The sequence below is a fragment of the Elgaria multicarinata genome, chromosome 20 (assembly GCF_023053635.1).
Source record: "Elgaria multicarinata webbii isolate HBS135686 ecotype San Diego chromosome 20, rElgMul1.1.pri, whole genome shotgun sequence".
NCBI lineage: Eukaryota > Metazoa > Chordata > Lepidosauria > Squamata > Anguidae > Elgaria > Elgaria multicarinata.
Window position 1 is genome coordinate 7728500 of NC_086190.1, and position 17701 is coordinate 7746200.

At 45.8% G+C, this 17701-nt stretch overlaps 1 protein-coding gene across 1 annotated transcript in view; it reads right to left on the minus strand.

Annotated features, from left to right (window-relative positions):
- The window catches only part of EPHB2 (EPH receptor B2), a 130628-nt gene that overhangs the window by 48821 nt on the left and 64106 nt on the right, over positions 1-17701 (minus strand). The gene's annotated exons all lie outside the window — the stretch shown is intronic.

Sequence of the window (17701 nt, forward strand, 5' to 3'; positions counted from 1 at the left end):
CGAAGCCTCGTGTGGCGTAGAGTGGTAAGCAGCACTTTCTGCAGCCGAAATTCTCCCCACGGCCTGAGTTCGATCCCAGCGGAAGCTGGTTCTCAGGCAGCCAGCTCAGGTCGACTCAGCCTCCCATCCTTCCGAGGTCGGTAAAATGAGTACCCAGCTAGCTGGGGGAAAGGTAACTGCGACTGGGGAAGACAACGGCAAACCACCCCACTACAAAGTCTGCCAAGAAAACGTCAGCGAAAGCAGGCGTCTCTCTAGGAGTCAGCAATGACTCAAGTGCTTGCACGAGAGGTTCCTTTCCTTTTTCCTATTTCAGCCAAATAACCAAATGTGATGTGAGAAAGTCCCGAAGAACGACACAATAACTTACCGTGGGCTAATTAACCCACTGTTGGTTCTCACGTCGTCCGAACCCAGTCAATGTCTCTTTCTCTCAGGTACATGCAGAGGGGTTCTCTCTTAGTCCTGCTTCTCCCCTTTTTCCTGCTCTGAGCAACCTTTTACATTTCAAGAGGCCTCTTGCCTTCTCCTCAAAAGCTTAACAATTGGAGCTTCTACCATCTTCCTGGGCTAATTCAGGAGATGGTCGATAATTCCTCCCACATCTTATTAGTTTGTTGGGCCTCCTTGCGTAAACTGTTCCTTAAAAGCCCCCTTTCCCCCTTTGTCCTGAGCCTGGCCATGATTAGGGAGCCCACTAAAAAAACGAACAGCAGAAAAGTGGGGACATCAAAGCAAGCCTGCTGGAGACCTGCGTCCCTTCCCCACCCGTACCATAAAAGCCTTCTTCTTTTAATGGGTGCTAAAACAAAGATAATCTTATCTCACTACTTTTTTTAAAAGGGGGGGGGGGAGAGGACGGAGCCTGCAAAAACTGTCTTTAAAAGCCTCATAAACCTGACAAAATTCCACTCCTGAAGCTTAAGAACGGCTCAGAAGGAAATGAGCGCTTTCGCAGAGCAACAGGCCCTCATGGGCAGACCGTCACTGAGGAAGGGCAGAGATAAGAGGAGGAAGATGGAGACGAAGAGACAGATGTGCCCCCAGGACATCGGCCTTCACCTCCCAAACCAAACCATAATAAGAGGAATAATCCACGCATTCCCAACTCTCACTGTTTCTCCAGAAGAGTTTAAACTTTTGTCTAGAGCTGAGCTGAATTTTTGTCAAAGAATGTTTTTCCGGAAAACATTTCTGAGGGGTTTCTTTTCTTTTTCTCACCAAACCTGAAAAAGGAGGCCCACAAGGAGCAACCACAATTCCCCACCACACACACACTCACACAAAATGCCCCAGAATTACACTAAGGCCATAGCTAGACCTAAGGTTTATCCCTGGATCGTCCAGGGGTCAAACCTGTTCATCTAGGTGACACACAGGGGATCCAGTGCTCAGGCAGGGGCGAACCCTGGATGATCCCAGGATAAACCTTAGGTCTAGTTGTGGCCTGAGCCATTGTAGAGAATGCAACATGGTGGCCATGCTGACAAATCAACACAAAACTCTAAGGGAGGGAAGAAGCTGTGCTCCTGTGGATGGTGAGCTGTTGGCGAATTTCTCCTCCCCTTGGGAAATTTGGTGAAACATTTCTCTCAAATTTCTCCAACCACAAACACAGCGGAGCATTTTGAGAGGCCGCTTGTGTACATTCTAGGTTTTGCCTTTTGGAGATGGACCATGGGATGCTGCCCCGCACCGGGTTACTATGCCATCTGTCCCCATATTTTCTGCTCTGAGCAACCATGACGATCCACTGTGTCGACCAGCACCTGCTACCTGTTTCTTTTAACTAGAGATGTCAGGGATTAACTCTGGCTCATTCTATGTGCAAAACATGTGCTGATGGAGGCCCTGTGGATTTCATTAAGGACCCTTCTATCTCCCCCTCCCACATAATTTTACCGCAGCACACATGTGCATAACTCACGTGCAAAACAATAAGGCACTTTCCAGTGCGCAATTTCAGAGGCTGCACGTCGGAAACGTTCCTTCGGGACTGTTAATTCTATAACATATTTTAGGAGCGTGGTTGTCTCCTGTTAGCATGTCTTCAGCCAACAGTGCAAATTCCTTGCTTTTAAACGTAACCAGACCCTAGTTGTGGTGGCAAAGTTAGTTCTTTCTTGATTGGGTAAATGTAAATGCCAGTCCCCCACCCAATAAAGCATGAATGCATTTAAATTCGAGTTATTCCGTAATAATAATTACAACCAGATCCATTCTGACATTAAACATTTTAAAGGCCTCTCTGTGTGTGTCTAAGGAAGTGTTGGGGTCAGTTTAGTAACACACCTTTGCTTCATTCCAGAATCCAGGAGGGATGGACAAATGTGTCAATTTCAGTTTCTCATTTTCCCAACCTTGTGCTGTCCTGTTTCTAATCAGCTTATGTCTGCACAGAAATTCACCGATGCATTTCTCTTGATGTACACAGTTTTGTAAACACTTTTGCCTAACGCCCACATAGTTTGCATGCCGTTTCTCCTCATATAATGCTATTTCGTATGTGTGCGTTTTTTGAAATATTTATTTATTGCATTTTTATACCGCCCAATAGCCGAAGCTCAGACAGTTTTGTGCATACTTTCCTTTAGTATGCAGATTTTTGTCCCTTTTTTTATTTTTAGAGCTGCATCATAAAATCCAAAGAATGGTAAACATGGAAATATAACTTCACATATTGTTTTGGGAAGCGCCAATTTGGTAACTTTGCATCAAAACGCAAACGAAATGAAATTCTCCCCCATGCCTAGAATCCAGTATAGGACAGGCTACTCCAGAGTAAGGTAGCAATCCTGTGCATACTTTCCTGGGAGTAAGTCCCACTGAATGCACTGGGATTTACTATATGCGTACGATTGTACCATATATATGAATAAGAACATAAGAAGAGTCCTGACGCTGGATCAGACCAAGGGTCCATCTAGTCCAGCACTCTGTTCACACGGTGGCCACCAGCTGTTGACCAGGAACCCACCAGCAGGACACGGTGCAACAGCACCCTCCCACCCATGTTCCCCAGCAACTGGTGCACACAGGCTTACTGCCTTGATTAATGAGAGAGGGAGTAAAAGGTCTCCCTCTCCGCATTCTCCACACCATGCATAATTTTGTATACTGCTATCACGTCTCCCCTTAGCCTCCTTTTTTCCAAGCTAAGGGCTGGGCATTTTGTCACAGATCCTCAGTATGAGATTACTGAAGTTACAAGTGCACCAGAGCGTACTGTGAGGGTATGTAATAACAACAACATTCATATAGCAACTAATCAATGCTCAAACTCATCCACATACATCACCCAGTCATCTTTACAACAACCCTGCAAGGTAGGACAGTATGATTGCAAATGTTGAGGGCGGGAAGAGTGAGGCTGTTTAGAATAGCCTGAGGAAAGGTTTGCATACAGAAGCTCCCAGGAACAATCCTGGGCATCTCTGGGTAGGCCTGAGGCAAAGCCCTGTCTGAAAGTCCAGAGGGCTGCTGCCAGTCAGTGAAGAGAATCCTGAACACAATTCCTACATTCAACAGGAGCAGCCATAACTTAATGGCCCTGTTCAGACCACACACTAAGCCATAATGGTAAAGCATTTTGAGGACAGTTTAGCATGTCATGTGCACAGCATTTTTCATGATGGCTACATAACCATGGTTTAACCATGCTTACTAACCACTTGCCACAAAAGGGGTAGCGGCCCTAGCATGTTGTCTGAACAGGACCAATGAAAGCGCATCTCCTCTGCATGCAAACGGCCCCGGGTTCAATCCCCAGCACCCCCAGATAGAGCTAGAATGGGAAAGAGTCTTGCCTAGGGTAACTATATGAAAAGGAGGACAGGGCTCCTGTATCTTTAACAGTTGTATTGAAAAGGAAATTTCAGCTGGTGTCATTTGTATATATGGGGAATCTGGTGAAATTTCCTCTTCATCACACCTGTTAAAGCTGCCCTCTTTTAAATCTGTTCACTCTAGTATAGCTCCTGCAACTTTAACGGTTGTGATGAAGAGGGAATTTCACCAGGTTCTCCATATATACAAATGACCCCTGCTGAAATTCCCTTTTCTATGCAACTGTTAAAGATACAGGAGCCCAGTCCTCCTTTTCATATGGTCACCCTAGTCTTGCCTGAAATCCTGAAGGACCATTTACTGGCCTAGCTGGATCAAGGCTCAATATATGGTTGTTTCCTTTGTGCCTAAGGACACTGAATTTGCACCTGAGGAGAGTCTGGGATGGCAGCCTTCCTGGGTTTCACTCTGAGATACTGCGCTACCTTCAGAGAGAAGGGAATCACATTTTCAGAGCACAAGATCCCACTGTTCTCTAAGCACTACAGGCCTGACTCCCCACTAGACCCTGCACAATCTTGAGATTTCACCCATAAAACTTAACTCAATGATATGAGGGCGAGTAAAAATCTTCTTCTTCTTTTTTTAAGAAAGAAAAGTAAGAAAATAAAATTGGGGATTTCATAGGCAAACTGTATGTTGCATGCAACAAATCCCAGACAATTTTATTTTTAGTGAAATGAAACTTTGGGAGGCTTTGATTTTTAATAGAAGGATGCTTACACATGCATCTGGTGGGTGGGTGGAGCTTTCAACAGAAAACACACACACCAAGCCCATCTGATCGTGAGTTCAGCCTCTCTTCACCCCCTGCTGCTCCTCTGCTCAAAACCGCAATTTCCCAAGGCTGCATTTCGTTTTTTTAAAAGTATTGTAGGGCTTCATTACACATATTTGCAATTGCTTGTAATGTGTCGTTTGCCCCAGAGGATACTGAAATAAATCTGTGCCAGACATCAGCGTTCACTTTCACAAAGACCTCTCGGCACAGAATTCTCTGCATCTAGGAGATCCGTGATAAGCGCGCTCCCTTGGGCCTGAATCCAAACAGGCCAGATTCAAATGAATTCTTTTGGTGAATGCCTGGTAGATGCTCATATTAACTCATTTTAAGTTTGGGCTCCATTCCATGTTGGCTCCCACTGAGCAAGCATGATGTCACGGAATACATGATGGGGCCCAAAGGAAGCCCAGCAGCTAACACTAGCCAATCCTAAAAGCCTGTGAGTACTGATCTTTTGAAGGGGCTTCCCAGAATGTACCTAGCTAGCCCCTTCCACTGAATGCTGACACATGTGCTAACCATACCCTCTGGCCGATGTATGATCAGCATCAGTCTTGAGCCCCCTTAGGGCTGATGCTGATTGCGTGTTGGTTGGGGGAGTGGCTGATGTCAGTGTCAGCATCTAGGGCGGGGACAACACGTGATACGCACACACCTGCCCCTTTTTTGTGGACCTGTCGGCTGCCATGTCGCTGAATTGGCCAATGAAATTCGGCAGTGCAGCAGCAAAGAAAGTCACATTTTTTGTGCATCCTATTTTAAAGGAAAAATATGCTCCTGGGAGCCCCTGGGGAGTGCAATTCTGATTTGAAATAAGGTGTGTGCTACTGGCACACTTTGTTTTAAAGAAAATATGCTTTTTTGCTGCTGTATCAAAGAATTTAACTAGCAAACTTGGTGGTAGCGTGGATGCAAAAATAATCGGGTGTGCGTGTGCAGCCCTCACTGGGCTCCAGGGGAGGAACTGGACTGCAGAGCACCTGGAAGCCCCCCCCCCCCTTAAGGGGGCAGGACTTGCCTGGTTGGCTATTTGGACTTGGGTCTCTGAATCTGGGCTTGGCTTTTCAGTTCTAGACTGGGCTCAACTGCCTAAAATTAAGGATCCAGTTCCTGCAGGTACATTTGGCTTCAAATGAGAACTAAAATGGACATTGTGGCAAAGATAGTGGACTTCCTCTTTTTTAAGCTCTAGGCAAATAATTAAAAATTATTTTGAATAGGTAAATTCTGTCTCCTAGTTTATTTGTTTGAAATAATGCTGCATTATTTTATTCTGCTCAGTTTCCTTCTATGACACTGAATTGAGTCAGCTGGGTTGGGTTGGGTTTGTTAGTGTCACTCTTTCATAAGGCTGTGCACACATTTTGAAGCTCCGAATTGGTTTCAATCTGCCTCGGCCCGATTTGTACCCAATCCAACCTGCTTTGGATCTGCATCCAATCAAGATGGACTACTGCAACTTTCTTCTCACTGGCCTTCGTTCTTCTCACATCAGTCCGTTGATTTCTGTTCACCACTCTGCTGCTAAGATCATCTTCTTGGCTCGCCGCTCTGACCATGTTACTCCACTGCTGAAATCTCTTCATTGGCTTCCAGTTCACTTCAGAATCCAATATAAACTTCTCCTGTTGACCTACAAAGCTTTTCACTGTCTAGCTCTTTCCTATCTTTCCTCTCTCATCTCACACTATTGCCCCGCTCGTGCTCTTCGCTCCTCTGATGCCATGCTTCTCACCTGCCCAAGGGTCTCTCCTTCCCTTGCTCGGCTTCGTCCATTTTCTTCTGCTGCCCCTTACGCCTGGAACACTCTTCCAGAACATTTGAGAACTACAAGTTCAATCACAGCTTTTAAAGCTCAGCTGAAAACTTTTCTTTTTCCTAAAGCTTTTAAAACTTGATTTTGTTCTGACTTTTATACTGCCCGTTTGGTGCATTCTCTTCCCCTCCTTATTGTTTTATTATGATTTTATTAGAATGTAAGCCTATGCGGCAGGGTCTTGCTAATTATTGTTTTACTCTGTACAGCACCATGTACATTACACGTACAGCACCATGTACATTGATGGTGCTAAATAAATAAATAAATAAATAATAATAATAATAATAATAATAATAATAATAATAAAACAAATCCTGCACAAATGGTGACCGTAATGTTGTGTAAATGGGGGTTTTATAGCTGCCATTTGTGCAGGATTCGTTTTACGGAAATACAAGAGCCACCATTTCAAAAGAAAATGGTGACTGCCTTGAAGAGACTGCAGATGACTGCAGGCATTCACGATGGTTGAGGTGCAGGGGGCTCACACTGCTCAGCAGGGGCATCAGTGGGGCACACGCAAAGGCAGCTGCTTGATGGGCACCCAGGAAAGTCCATCTCTCCAGGCTGCCTATGCTTCTGCATCATCTCGACTAGCCAAAAGTGATCTGAACCACTTCAGACCGATCTGGACCCACTTCGGATCCAGGCTGATTCATTCCAAATCACCCCACTTCGGCTCGGAATTCGGATCTGGATCTCAAACGGTGCACAACCCCACTGTTTCATAAACTTTTGCGGTCCCTTTGGGGAAACCATTTTGAGTTTATTTTAAGGAAAAGTGGGGTATATATTTCAAAATAAATAAGTACAAACAAATAAAGGAACTTGGCCCTCCTGCCCAGACCCCCCTTACACTTTGGCATCAGGATTCCAGGGCTGCAATTAACGTGCTCCAGTCCTGATCCAGAAATTAAATTAAAACCATGACAGGGACAGTTGATTAAAGCAGAATGTGAGACTAATTAGGGGTTCTGACACTGAAATTGTCAAGATCTGTGGTGTTAATTAGCTGCTCGTTAATGGCAGCTCCCTCTGCTATAGGGAAATATTAGCCACTTTCTGCAGGAAAATCATCGCTTCGATCAAGGGGAAGCAAGAGGGCTGCATCAAGATCAAGGCCTGCCTGTGTGTTGCACGCCCAGTGCATGTTTTGAAGTCCCAATGTCACTGCGTGTAAAGGAAAACAGCTTGGGGACAGGGCAATGTCGGGAAGCAGGAGTGTGCTTATCTTTTCCCGTTGTTCATGTTTCTGCTCCAAATTGCATCTCCACTAAAGCTGCTCTTCTCCAGATGGAGGTTTGCCCAGATTTTCACTCATCTGAGATCCTGGAGCCAATCTTCACGCCAATCCACAGCAGTGCCGCCGCTTCCCTTTGGAGAAGGCAGTTTCTGAAAGTTCTTTTAGTGGTTTGGGTTTTTTAATGCACCTCCTGACCCACCCCCCCGCCCAATAATTCCTGGTCATGCCTCTGGGACCTGCTGATGTTGTGGTCAAGGGGTGGGGCTGCCCCTCTGCCCATTCCCTCTTTCTCCCCATTCACAGAATGAAGCCCAGTTTTTCCATTTATCAAAGCGGCCGCCGCTTTTCTCGCCCTTACAACAGCTTCCTTTTTTCACTTTATCAAAGCGCAGTAGTGCTCTTTGACTCAATTGGGACACCGCAGTGGCGGATGTAACCCTTTTGACAATTCCAAATCATGGATGAGGGGAGAGAGGTGTGGGGCTAACTTAGGAGGTTTCAATCAGCGCTTCCAAATTTCACTGACCAGGGGGCCCGACTTCACCCACCCATTCAGGAAGTACGACTTGATAGGTATACGACTTGATAGGTATAACTGAAACTTGGTGGGATGACTCCCATGACTGGAATATAGCAACTGAAGGATATAACTTGTTCAAAAAGAACAGAAGAAATAGAAAGGGAGGTGGAGTTGCACTATATGTTAAAAATACCTATCCCTGCACAGAAATACAGGCGGATCAGACTGGGAGCCCCGTCGAGAACGTCTGGATTAAAATAAATGGGGCAAGGAATAAAAAGAACATGATAATCAGAGTCTACTACCGACCACCCAATCAAGGAGAGGATGAGGATGAAACTTTTGAGAAACAAATTGCCAGTGTTTCAAGGAAGTGTGATGTAGTAGCAACCGGGGACTTCAATTACCCTGATATCTGTTGGGAGACAAATACTGCCAAAAGCGGCCCTTCCAAGAAATTCCTGACATGTGTGGGTGATAACTTTCTCCTACAGAAAGTGGAGGAAGGAACTAGAGGATCAGCAATCCTTGACTTGATATTGACCAACAGGGATAACTTAGTGGATAAAGTGGCAGTTACGGGAACTCTGGGGGAAAGTGACCACGTCATACTTGAATTCTTGATTATGAAGGAGACAAAAGTTGAGTGTAGCCATACACATACTCTGGATTTTAGGAAAGCTGATTTTAATAAACTCAGAACTATAATAAGTAAGGTCCCGTGGCAAGTGAGCCTAATGAGAAAAGGAGTGCAGGATGGGTGGGAGTATTTAAAAAAGGAAATTTTAAAGGGACAGTTACAAACAATTCCAACAAGGAGAAAAGATAGAAGACAACAGAGGAAACCAATGTGGCTCCACAAAAAGCTTAGAGATGACCTGAAAACGAAAAGGGATACATATAGGAAGTGGAAGGAAGGCCAGGCTACAAAAGAAGAGTACAGACAGGTGGCGCAGAAGTGCCGAAATGGTGCCAGGAAGGCTAAAGCTCAGAATGAGCTGAGATTAGCGAGGGATGCTAAAAGAAATAAAAAGGCTTTCTTCAGATACGTGAGTAGTAAAAGACAGAGGAAAGAAATGGTGGTTCAACTGCTTAATGAGGATGGCAAATTGATAACAGATGACAAAGAAAAGGATAAAGTGCTCAATTCCTACTTTGCCTCAGTCTTCTCCCAAAAGCGGGTCTATGACCCCCCTGGAAAAAGTGAAGAAGAAGTTGAGGGGGCAGGATTGCAATTTGAGATTGATAAACAAATGGTCAAAGAACACCTAATTTCCTTGAATGAGTTCAAATCTCCAGGGCCCAATGAACTGCATCCAAGAGTAATGAAGGAGCTAGCGGAAGAACTCTCAGAACCTTTGTCTATTATCTTTGCAAAATTATGGAAGACGGGTGAGGTGTCAGACGACTGGAGGAAAAAAAGGGCAAAAAGGAGGAACCTGGGAACTACAGACCAGTCAGTCTGACATCCATCCCTGGGAAAATTCTGGAACAGATTATAAAGAAGTCAATCTGTAAAGATGTTGAAATCAACGCAGTGATCACTAGAAGCCAACATGGATTTGTCAGGAATAAGTCCTGTCAGACTAATTTGATCTCATTTTTTGATCGGGTAACCTCCCTTGTGGACTGTGGGAATGCTGTGGATGTCATATATCTTGACTTCAGCAAAGCTTTTGACAAAGTGCCCCATGATATTCTGATTAACAAACTAGCTAGATGGAACAACTATTAGGTGGATTCACAGTTGGCTACAGAATCAGACTCAAAGAGTACTTATCAATGGAACCTTCTCAAACTGGGGAGAGGCAACAAGTGGGGTGCCGCAGGGCTCAGTCCTGGGCCCAGTGCTCTTCAACATTTTTATTAATGATTTGGACGAGGAGGTGCAGGGAACGCTGATCAAATTTGCAGATGACACAAAATTGGGTGGGATAGCTAATACCCTGGAAGACAGTAACAAACTTCAAAGTGATCTTGATAGGCTGGAGTGCTGGGCTGAAAACAACAGAATGAAATTTAATAGGGCTAAATGCCAAGTTCTACATTTAGGAAACAGAAACCAAAGGCACAGTTACAAGATGGGGGATACTTGGCTCAGCAATACTACAAACAAGAAGGATCTTGGAAATGTTGTAGATCGCAAGCTGAATATGAGCCAACAGTGCGATATGGCTGCAAGAAAGGCAAATGCTATTTTGGGCTGCATTAATAAAAGTATAGCTTCCAAATCACGTGAGGTACTGGTTCCTCTCTATTCGGCCCTGGTTAGGCCTCATCTAGAGTATTGCGTCCAGTTCTGGGCTCCACAATTCAAGAAGGACGCAGACAAGCTGGAGCGTGTTCAGAAGAGGGCAACCAGGATGATCAGGGGTCTGGAAACAAAGCCCTATGAAGAGAGACTGAAAGAACTGGGCATGTTTAGCCTGGAGAAGAGAAGATTGAGGGGAGACATGATAGCACTCTTCAAATACTTGAAAGGTTGTCACACAGAGGAGGGCCAGGATCTCTTCTCGATCCTCCCAGAGTGCAGGACACGGAATAACGGGCTCAAGTTAAAGGAAGCCAGATTCCAGCTGGACATCAGGAAAAACTTCCTGACTGTTAGAGCAGTATGAAAATGGAATCAGTTGCCTGGTGAGGTTGTAGCCTCTCCCACACTAGAGGCCTTCAGGAGGTAGCTGGACAACCATCTGTCAGGGATGCTTTAGGGTAGATTCCTGCATTGAGCAGGGGGTTGGACTCGATGGCCTTGTAGGCCCCTTCCAACTCTGCTATTCTATGATTCTAAGTATTTGGATTTCAGGTGCCATATCACCTGTGAAAAGCAGGGCTTCAGGTACGGTATAGTCCACTGTTCTTACTCCGTGTGGCCCTAACGGACCAAAGCCGATTTCCGAAATTTTTCAATGGGGAGCGGTATGTAAATATTCTAAATAAATAAATAATAAATAAATAAAATCTGGATATTCCCCAAACGCGATTCGGATTCCATTTTCATCTGGACTCCCCCTCCACATCCCAGGAGAGGGGGAAAGGAAGGGAAGCGGCTTGAAGAGGTGCAGAAAAAAGGCCAGCAGAGAAAGGTTTGGGTGCCCTCTCTTCCCCTGCTGCCTGGCTGCTTCTCAACTCAAAATCACCCCAAAGCTGCTTTCATTGACAAAAAGTGTCCATCAGTGCTTTGTGATAGGCATTTGTCTGTAGTGTGTCATTTCTCCTTGCGGTTCTGGAATGGCCCAGAGGGGAGGGACAGGAGTACAATATTTAAAATACAAAAACTGTGTGTGTAATCCATTCAAGCCAGGGGTGGGCCACTTCTAGGGGTCCACTTTCCCCTGTCCCCTATTGTTGTGCCGTGAAATTTGATGGCAGCGCAGTAATAAAAAAGGGCCAATTTTTCTTTTAAATAGGGGGAAAGTAGCCTCCCCGCCCCCCCGGCCGAATGCAAAGGCAGCAAAGCATAGGTTGTTTTCTTGAAAACAAGGGGAAATCTGTTGTTGTTGTTGCTACGTTGTCAAATTCAGTGGTGGCAGTGGTGGAGATGGTGGGGTCACAAAAAAAGCCAGAGGCATGCAGCCCACAGCCCACCCCATGCAGCCAACAGCCCACCTCCCCCCCCCCGGATTTAAACTAGTGAGGAACACATTGAAGGCGAGCAAAGTTCTGCCCATTCCCAGTGTCCAAAGAAACTTCAAAGGTCAAAACAGCCCCTTTGAACTGTGCCTAGAAATGAAAGGGCGGCCAAAGTTACGGCTCCGTTTCCCTCGAATTTGCGCTTGACCAGTGAGCATCGCCCACCTGTTCAACAAGCAAAAAGCCTCCGCTCAATCCAATGTGGAAACCCATAAGTGACCTCTGGGAACAACAGGGTGCTTTATGAGACTTGTGCCAAAATGTCGTGTAAAACATTTTTCTGAGGAAATGTCTGTGGTTTTTCTTTTTCTGATCCCCCCCAAACTAGAAAAAGGCCACTTTGAAGAATTTTCTCAAAATCTGATATCATTCCACTCCCTGCTCCCCTTACACACACACACATACACACACTGCCAAGGAACAGTGCAAGATCAGCCATTTGGGGTGGGTGGGTGCTAAAGATGCCAGCCATGCTCCTGCCGTTGCAAATGGGGAACCCCAACCTGAGAAACTGCTGGAGAAAGTGTTGGGGACACTGTTTTTATTCCGGGATCGTTATTACATTTTAAGGTTGTTGGTTTTTGTAAGCCTGCCCAGAGAACACGGTTACTGGGCAGGGTGATAATAAGGGTGGTAATAAACAAATTGTCCTTGGCAGAATCATGCAATGTCCACGGTGCAGAACTCTAAAATTCTTCAGCATCTCTTCGTTCAGCAACGGCGATCTGATGGGGTTGATCCGCGCTGACACGCTTCCCCCGTCCGGCCTGTGGCTCTCAGCAGCCACTTCCAACACCTCCGTGGCCACCCTGCCACGTCCAGCCTGTGGCTATCAGCAGCCACTTCCAACACCTCCGTGGCCACTCTGCCAAAGACCAAATGTCCTTTGTTTTTACTCCTTTTCCCTCCTCCCCAGCATACTGGAGGTGCTAATCTTGTTAATGCAAACATATTGGGCTCAACAAGGTGCTTTTGCCCAAAGCGGGGAAAGCAGGTCATGGTGGACCAGGGCAGGCTGCGTGTGCGCTAAGCTCTCCGCTGAGATCAGGTGCCTTTCGCTCTTCCCTGTGGGCTATGTCTCAGTTGCTATGGCGACCGCACAGCTTTCACTTGGCCTTTCACCTTGCCCCATAGGGAGTGCAAGGGAACAGATGGGGAAGGCTGGTGGTTCTCCTCTCATCACACACACACACACACACACACACTGCCCCCATCTTCAAGCAGCATCTGTTCTAGGGACAAGAGCCACATGGGGCCTAGGACTCTTGCAGACCCAAGTGTCCCTTCTGGGCACAGAGATGCCCCTGCCCCATGGCATGAAGGGAAATAAGTTGTATTTCACTGCACTTGATCTTAGCCAAAAGGCCAAGAAGTTCCATTTCCATTATATATGGTGTTAGAATCATAGAGTTGGGGGCCCCTCAAAGGTCATCTAACCCAACCCCTTGCCACCACCAGAAATCCGCTGCTACAGCTGTTAACTGGGCACTAGAAAAGCAAGGGCGTGGTGTACAGACAGCCACTAAGCCCACAAAAAAGCTAGGGCTTTTCTGGGGAGGGGCAGGAGGAGCCCTTCCCTTTCTTCCTGTCCCTTCTCTATTTAGGATACTACACAAAGCCACTATGAACAGCCAGCGTGGGGAAAGCATTGGTCTTAAGACTACCGAATTCTGAGTTCAAATGCTCCTTCAGCCATGGCGCCTAACCACCTTCACAGAGTTGTAAAGCTAGCATGGGGTGGGGAAATGATATTCATGTAGGCCACCCTTTGCTCCTTGAAGGAAGGGTTGTTGTTGTTGTTGTTGTTGTTGTTGTCATGATAAAATAAACATCTGGAGCCAGCAGAGTCCCAGAAGGAAATTAAATTGAGGCCTGCCTATGATTAGGAATTATGAGGCGACAGTAGACTAGGCTCTTTCATCCCCTAACCCAGGGCAGGGGGAGTGTATTCACGGGCACTTGGGCACACAAAGCAGGACTGACTCACTAAGAGTTTGCAAGACCCTCAAATCTAAGAGTTCAACCTTCAATAGGGTGACCCTATGAAAAGGAGGACAGGGCTCCTGTATCTTTAACAGTTGCATAGAAAAGGGAATTTCAGCCGGTGTCATTTGTATATATGGCGAACCTGGTGAAGTCCCCCCTTCATCACAACAGTTAAAGCTGCACTGATGTCATTGGTTGACAAGTTTGTAACCAAATAAATAAAATATTTTTTTTTAAAAAAAAGCAAATGCTATTGGACTTCAGGATGAGGAATTCAGCAATTATACTAGTGTGTCTTCTGAACCGGCAGGGGCCTGGCTCTGGTCCAATGTTTACTATAATTGTGCAGTTTCCTTATAATTTGTTGGTCCCTTAGTAAAGTTTGCTGATTAAAGCATCTTTAAAGTTACTGATTAAGCATTTGCACTGATACTGCTAGCCAAGCACCAGTGTTGCAAAACAACTCATCTCAGCCAACTTCCTCCTCCAGTTCACCTCCTGTTTAACACCAGCAAGCACAATATCCTAATTTGAAATTCTCTTTTGCACAGGCTGCATGTGTTTCTCGAGTGACTGGAGGCAGGGTCCCGGAATTTAACTGCTGCATATGTTTTCACTGCATTTTGTTTTTTGCTTTTTAATGTTCAGATGCAAATGTTCCAAGCTGTCTTTGGCTACGGTGCTTAGGATATTAAGTACCTCCTTTTGTGAGGCTCTTCTCTTGCTATAGAAGAACTAGGGTGACCATAGGAAAAGGAGGACAGGGCTTCTGTATCTTTAACAGTTGTAGAGAAAAGGGATTTTCAGCAGGTGTCATTTGTATGCATGCAGCACCTGGAGAAATTCCCTCTTCATCACAATAGTTAAAGGGGCAGGAGCCCTCCTCTCTTTTGTATCTGGTTAAGAGGGCAATGCTCCTGCAGCTTTAACTGTTATGATGAAGATGAAATTTCACCAGGTGCTGCATGCAAATGACACTTGCTGAACTTCCCTTTTCTATACAACTTTAAAGATACAGGAGCCTTGTCCTCCTTTTCATAGGGTCATTCTAGAAGAACTGCTAAAGCAAACAGAAGCAAGATAAGAACACAAAACAAATGGATTCTGAACACAGACTGTCATTTAATTTGCCACACTGCTGAGATACAATGGGTGTCATCAAACAATTTGGTCACTGCAAAGGCAATTTCTTCCTCATGGTCTTAATTAATCCTTGGCTTGATCACGAATGCTGACCAGGACGCTTCGTAAGGAGATACACAAGTGTTCTTCACTGTTATTCCTTGCTCTCATTGATTAACAACAAAGCCAGCTACTTTAATAAATGCATATACAGAATTCGTTTTAATGTTAACGCCTTACTCTCAATGAAACTCTCGTAAACCTCGAGTGGTTCAGTGTGAAACTACATGACTACCTTCTCATCTGTCCACATTTGAGAGCAGTTACGTGGGTGAACACATTTGAGAGGGCCTTCTCTGCAGTGGCTCCATAACTTTGGAATAAATTGCCATTGGGGGTCTGCCATATTCCATCATTGAAGGCATTTAAGAAGGCCTTGAAAACATATTAGTTTGCCTTGGCCTTCTCGTAATATGGTTGCTTGCTGTTGCTGGCTTTTAATTGTTTTTATGACTGTTTTTATTGTTGGGTTTTATTGCCGTTTTATTGTGTTTATGTTTTTTTATCACTTTTAATATCTTAATGGTTACGTGTTTTATTGTTTTAATTGGCCTCGGGAGGGCTTCTGCTCTGAAAGGGGGCTAAGAAATATTTAAAATAAATAATAAATAAATAAAATGACCAAACCTGTCTGCTGCTCAAATCTCTTTGTTTCGCTTTCTATAATGTTTGCATCCCCCCCTCCCCCACAGAACAAGTGCATTCCATATTAGGCATTACCTTTTGTCAATCTGGCCCAGTGGTTCCCACAATTGCATTCCCAGATGCTGTTAGACGCCAACTCCCATCATCCCCAACGATCGAACATGCTGGGGACCCAAAGCTGGGAACCACAGATTCTTGACTAGAGACGAACCTGGGACCTTCTGCATGCAAAACAGGTGCTCTACCACTGAGCTAGCTGCCTGTATGTGTGCTTTCGACAGGGGGTTGGACTTGATGGCCTTATAGGCCCCTTACAACTCCACTATTCTATGATTCTACGATGCAGTCTGCAGGCATGTGTCCATAGTCGTAGCCAGAAAGAATGCTTAGAAAGGAGACAAGGTGTCCCTCCTCCCCTGAACGCTTGTCAAGAAAGCTTGTAAATACTAAGCTAAGTCCGAATAGAGCTGAGGAGAGTTTGCCCATCACCATTCTAGATCACTCTGCAAAGAAAGGCAGACCATGACAGTTGCAGCCTTCATGGCTTGTCACAGCTCACGAGAGCAATCTAAGATGCTCAAAGCAGCCCATCAAGGAGACCGTTCACATGGCAAGTCCTGCTCATTTCAAGCCAGATAGCCAAACAGAGATTGCCTTGGTGAGAACAAAATAAGAAGTCCCGTAAGCAGCTGTGGAAAAACACTTGATTTATTTTGCTACTTTTCTGTCCTGCTTTCATTCCAAGCCTCTCGAAGAGCTGCACATGCTTCTTCCCCTTCCATTCTGTCCTCAGAACAACCCTGTGAGATAGGTTTGGCTGACCCGAGGCCACCCAATAAACACCAGGGTGTGTTTATCGACCCTGGGTGTCCCCAGTCCCACTCAGACACTCCAAGCACTTAACCAAACTGACTCCGAACAAATAGTTTTTAGGTAATGTGCCAAGCACTGCACAGAAGTGCAAAGCAACACTGGCTCTGCTTGGGGCAGGCACTTGCTGGGGCAGAAAGCCCTTCTTCCACCAAGGAGGACCTCTTGCAGCAGCCCTCACGGGACCCGCTGCTGCCTGAGGAGAGAACAGTAGGCCCTCTCAGAAAGCCAGCTCCGTTTGGCATGGCAACCCTGTGCAGCCCAGACATCCCCCAATCAGTCACCCCCCCCCTCAACCCCAAACCCAGTGAGCCGCTGCACCCCACCCACTGAGGCATCGGGACTTACCTGACCCGTCTGCTCGTGCCCAGCAGTACTGTGATCTCAAGCTCTCTCACTGAGATGCAAGATAATAAAGAGACCTGCTGTGTAATCTACAAAGCTTTATTCAGCAAATAAGCACGTTTTCACACCTGAAGGGAGCGAGAATGCTAGGCGCTTTCCTCTAAGCTTAATTAGGCTAACTAAGCTGGGGCTGTTGCCCTTTCAACTAAAAGGCAGCGTTTCCTGTGCCGCCCAAGTACTACTTTAGCTCAGGGAGGGTCTTTTGGAGAAGGCTTTAGTGAGTGGCTAGCTTGGCAGACCACCACCTCTCACCTGCTTGTAACTCCGCCAGCTTGACTCTGCAGCAGACTCTGGGATTGTCAACTCTGAAGTCCCCTCCCCCTCCAACAGAAGCTGAGTTCCCAGGGACCAGGGGAGGATGGGCTTTGAGTTGTTGGCATTCTCTCCAATAAGCTCCTGGGAAGATTCCTCCTTGACTCCTGAAGAGTCTTGGAGGACCTCGTGTCTTAGCTTGTAAATTTCTAGTCCTCCTCCTCCTTCTTCTTCAGAGCCAGTGTGGTATAGTGGCTAAGGTGGTGGACTGGGAGTTGGGAGATCTGGGTTCTAGTCCTCACTCAGCCATGGAAACCCACTGGGTGACTTTGGGCTAGTCACAGACTCTCAGCCCAACCTACCTCACAGGGTTGTTGTTGTGAGGATAACATGGAGGGGAAAAGGATTATGTACATCACCTTGGGTTCCTTGGAGGAGAAAAGGTGAGATATAAATGTAATAATAAATAAAATAAATAAATTCTAATTGGCCTCCTGAAACCCCTTGTCCCTCACT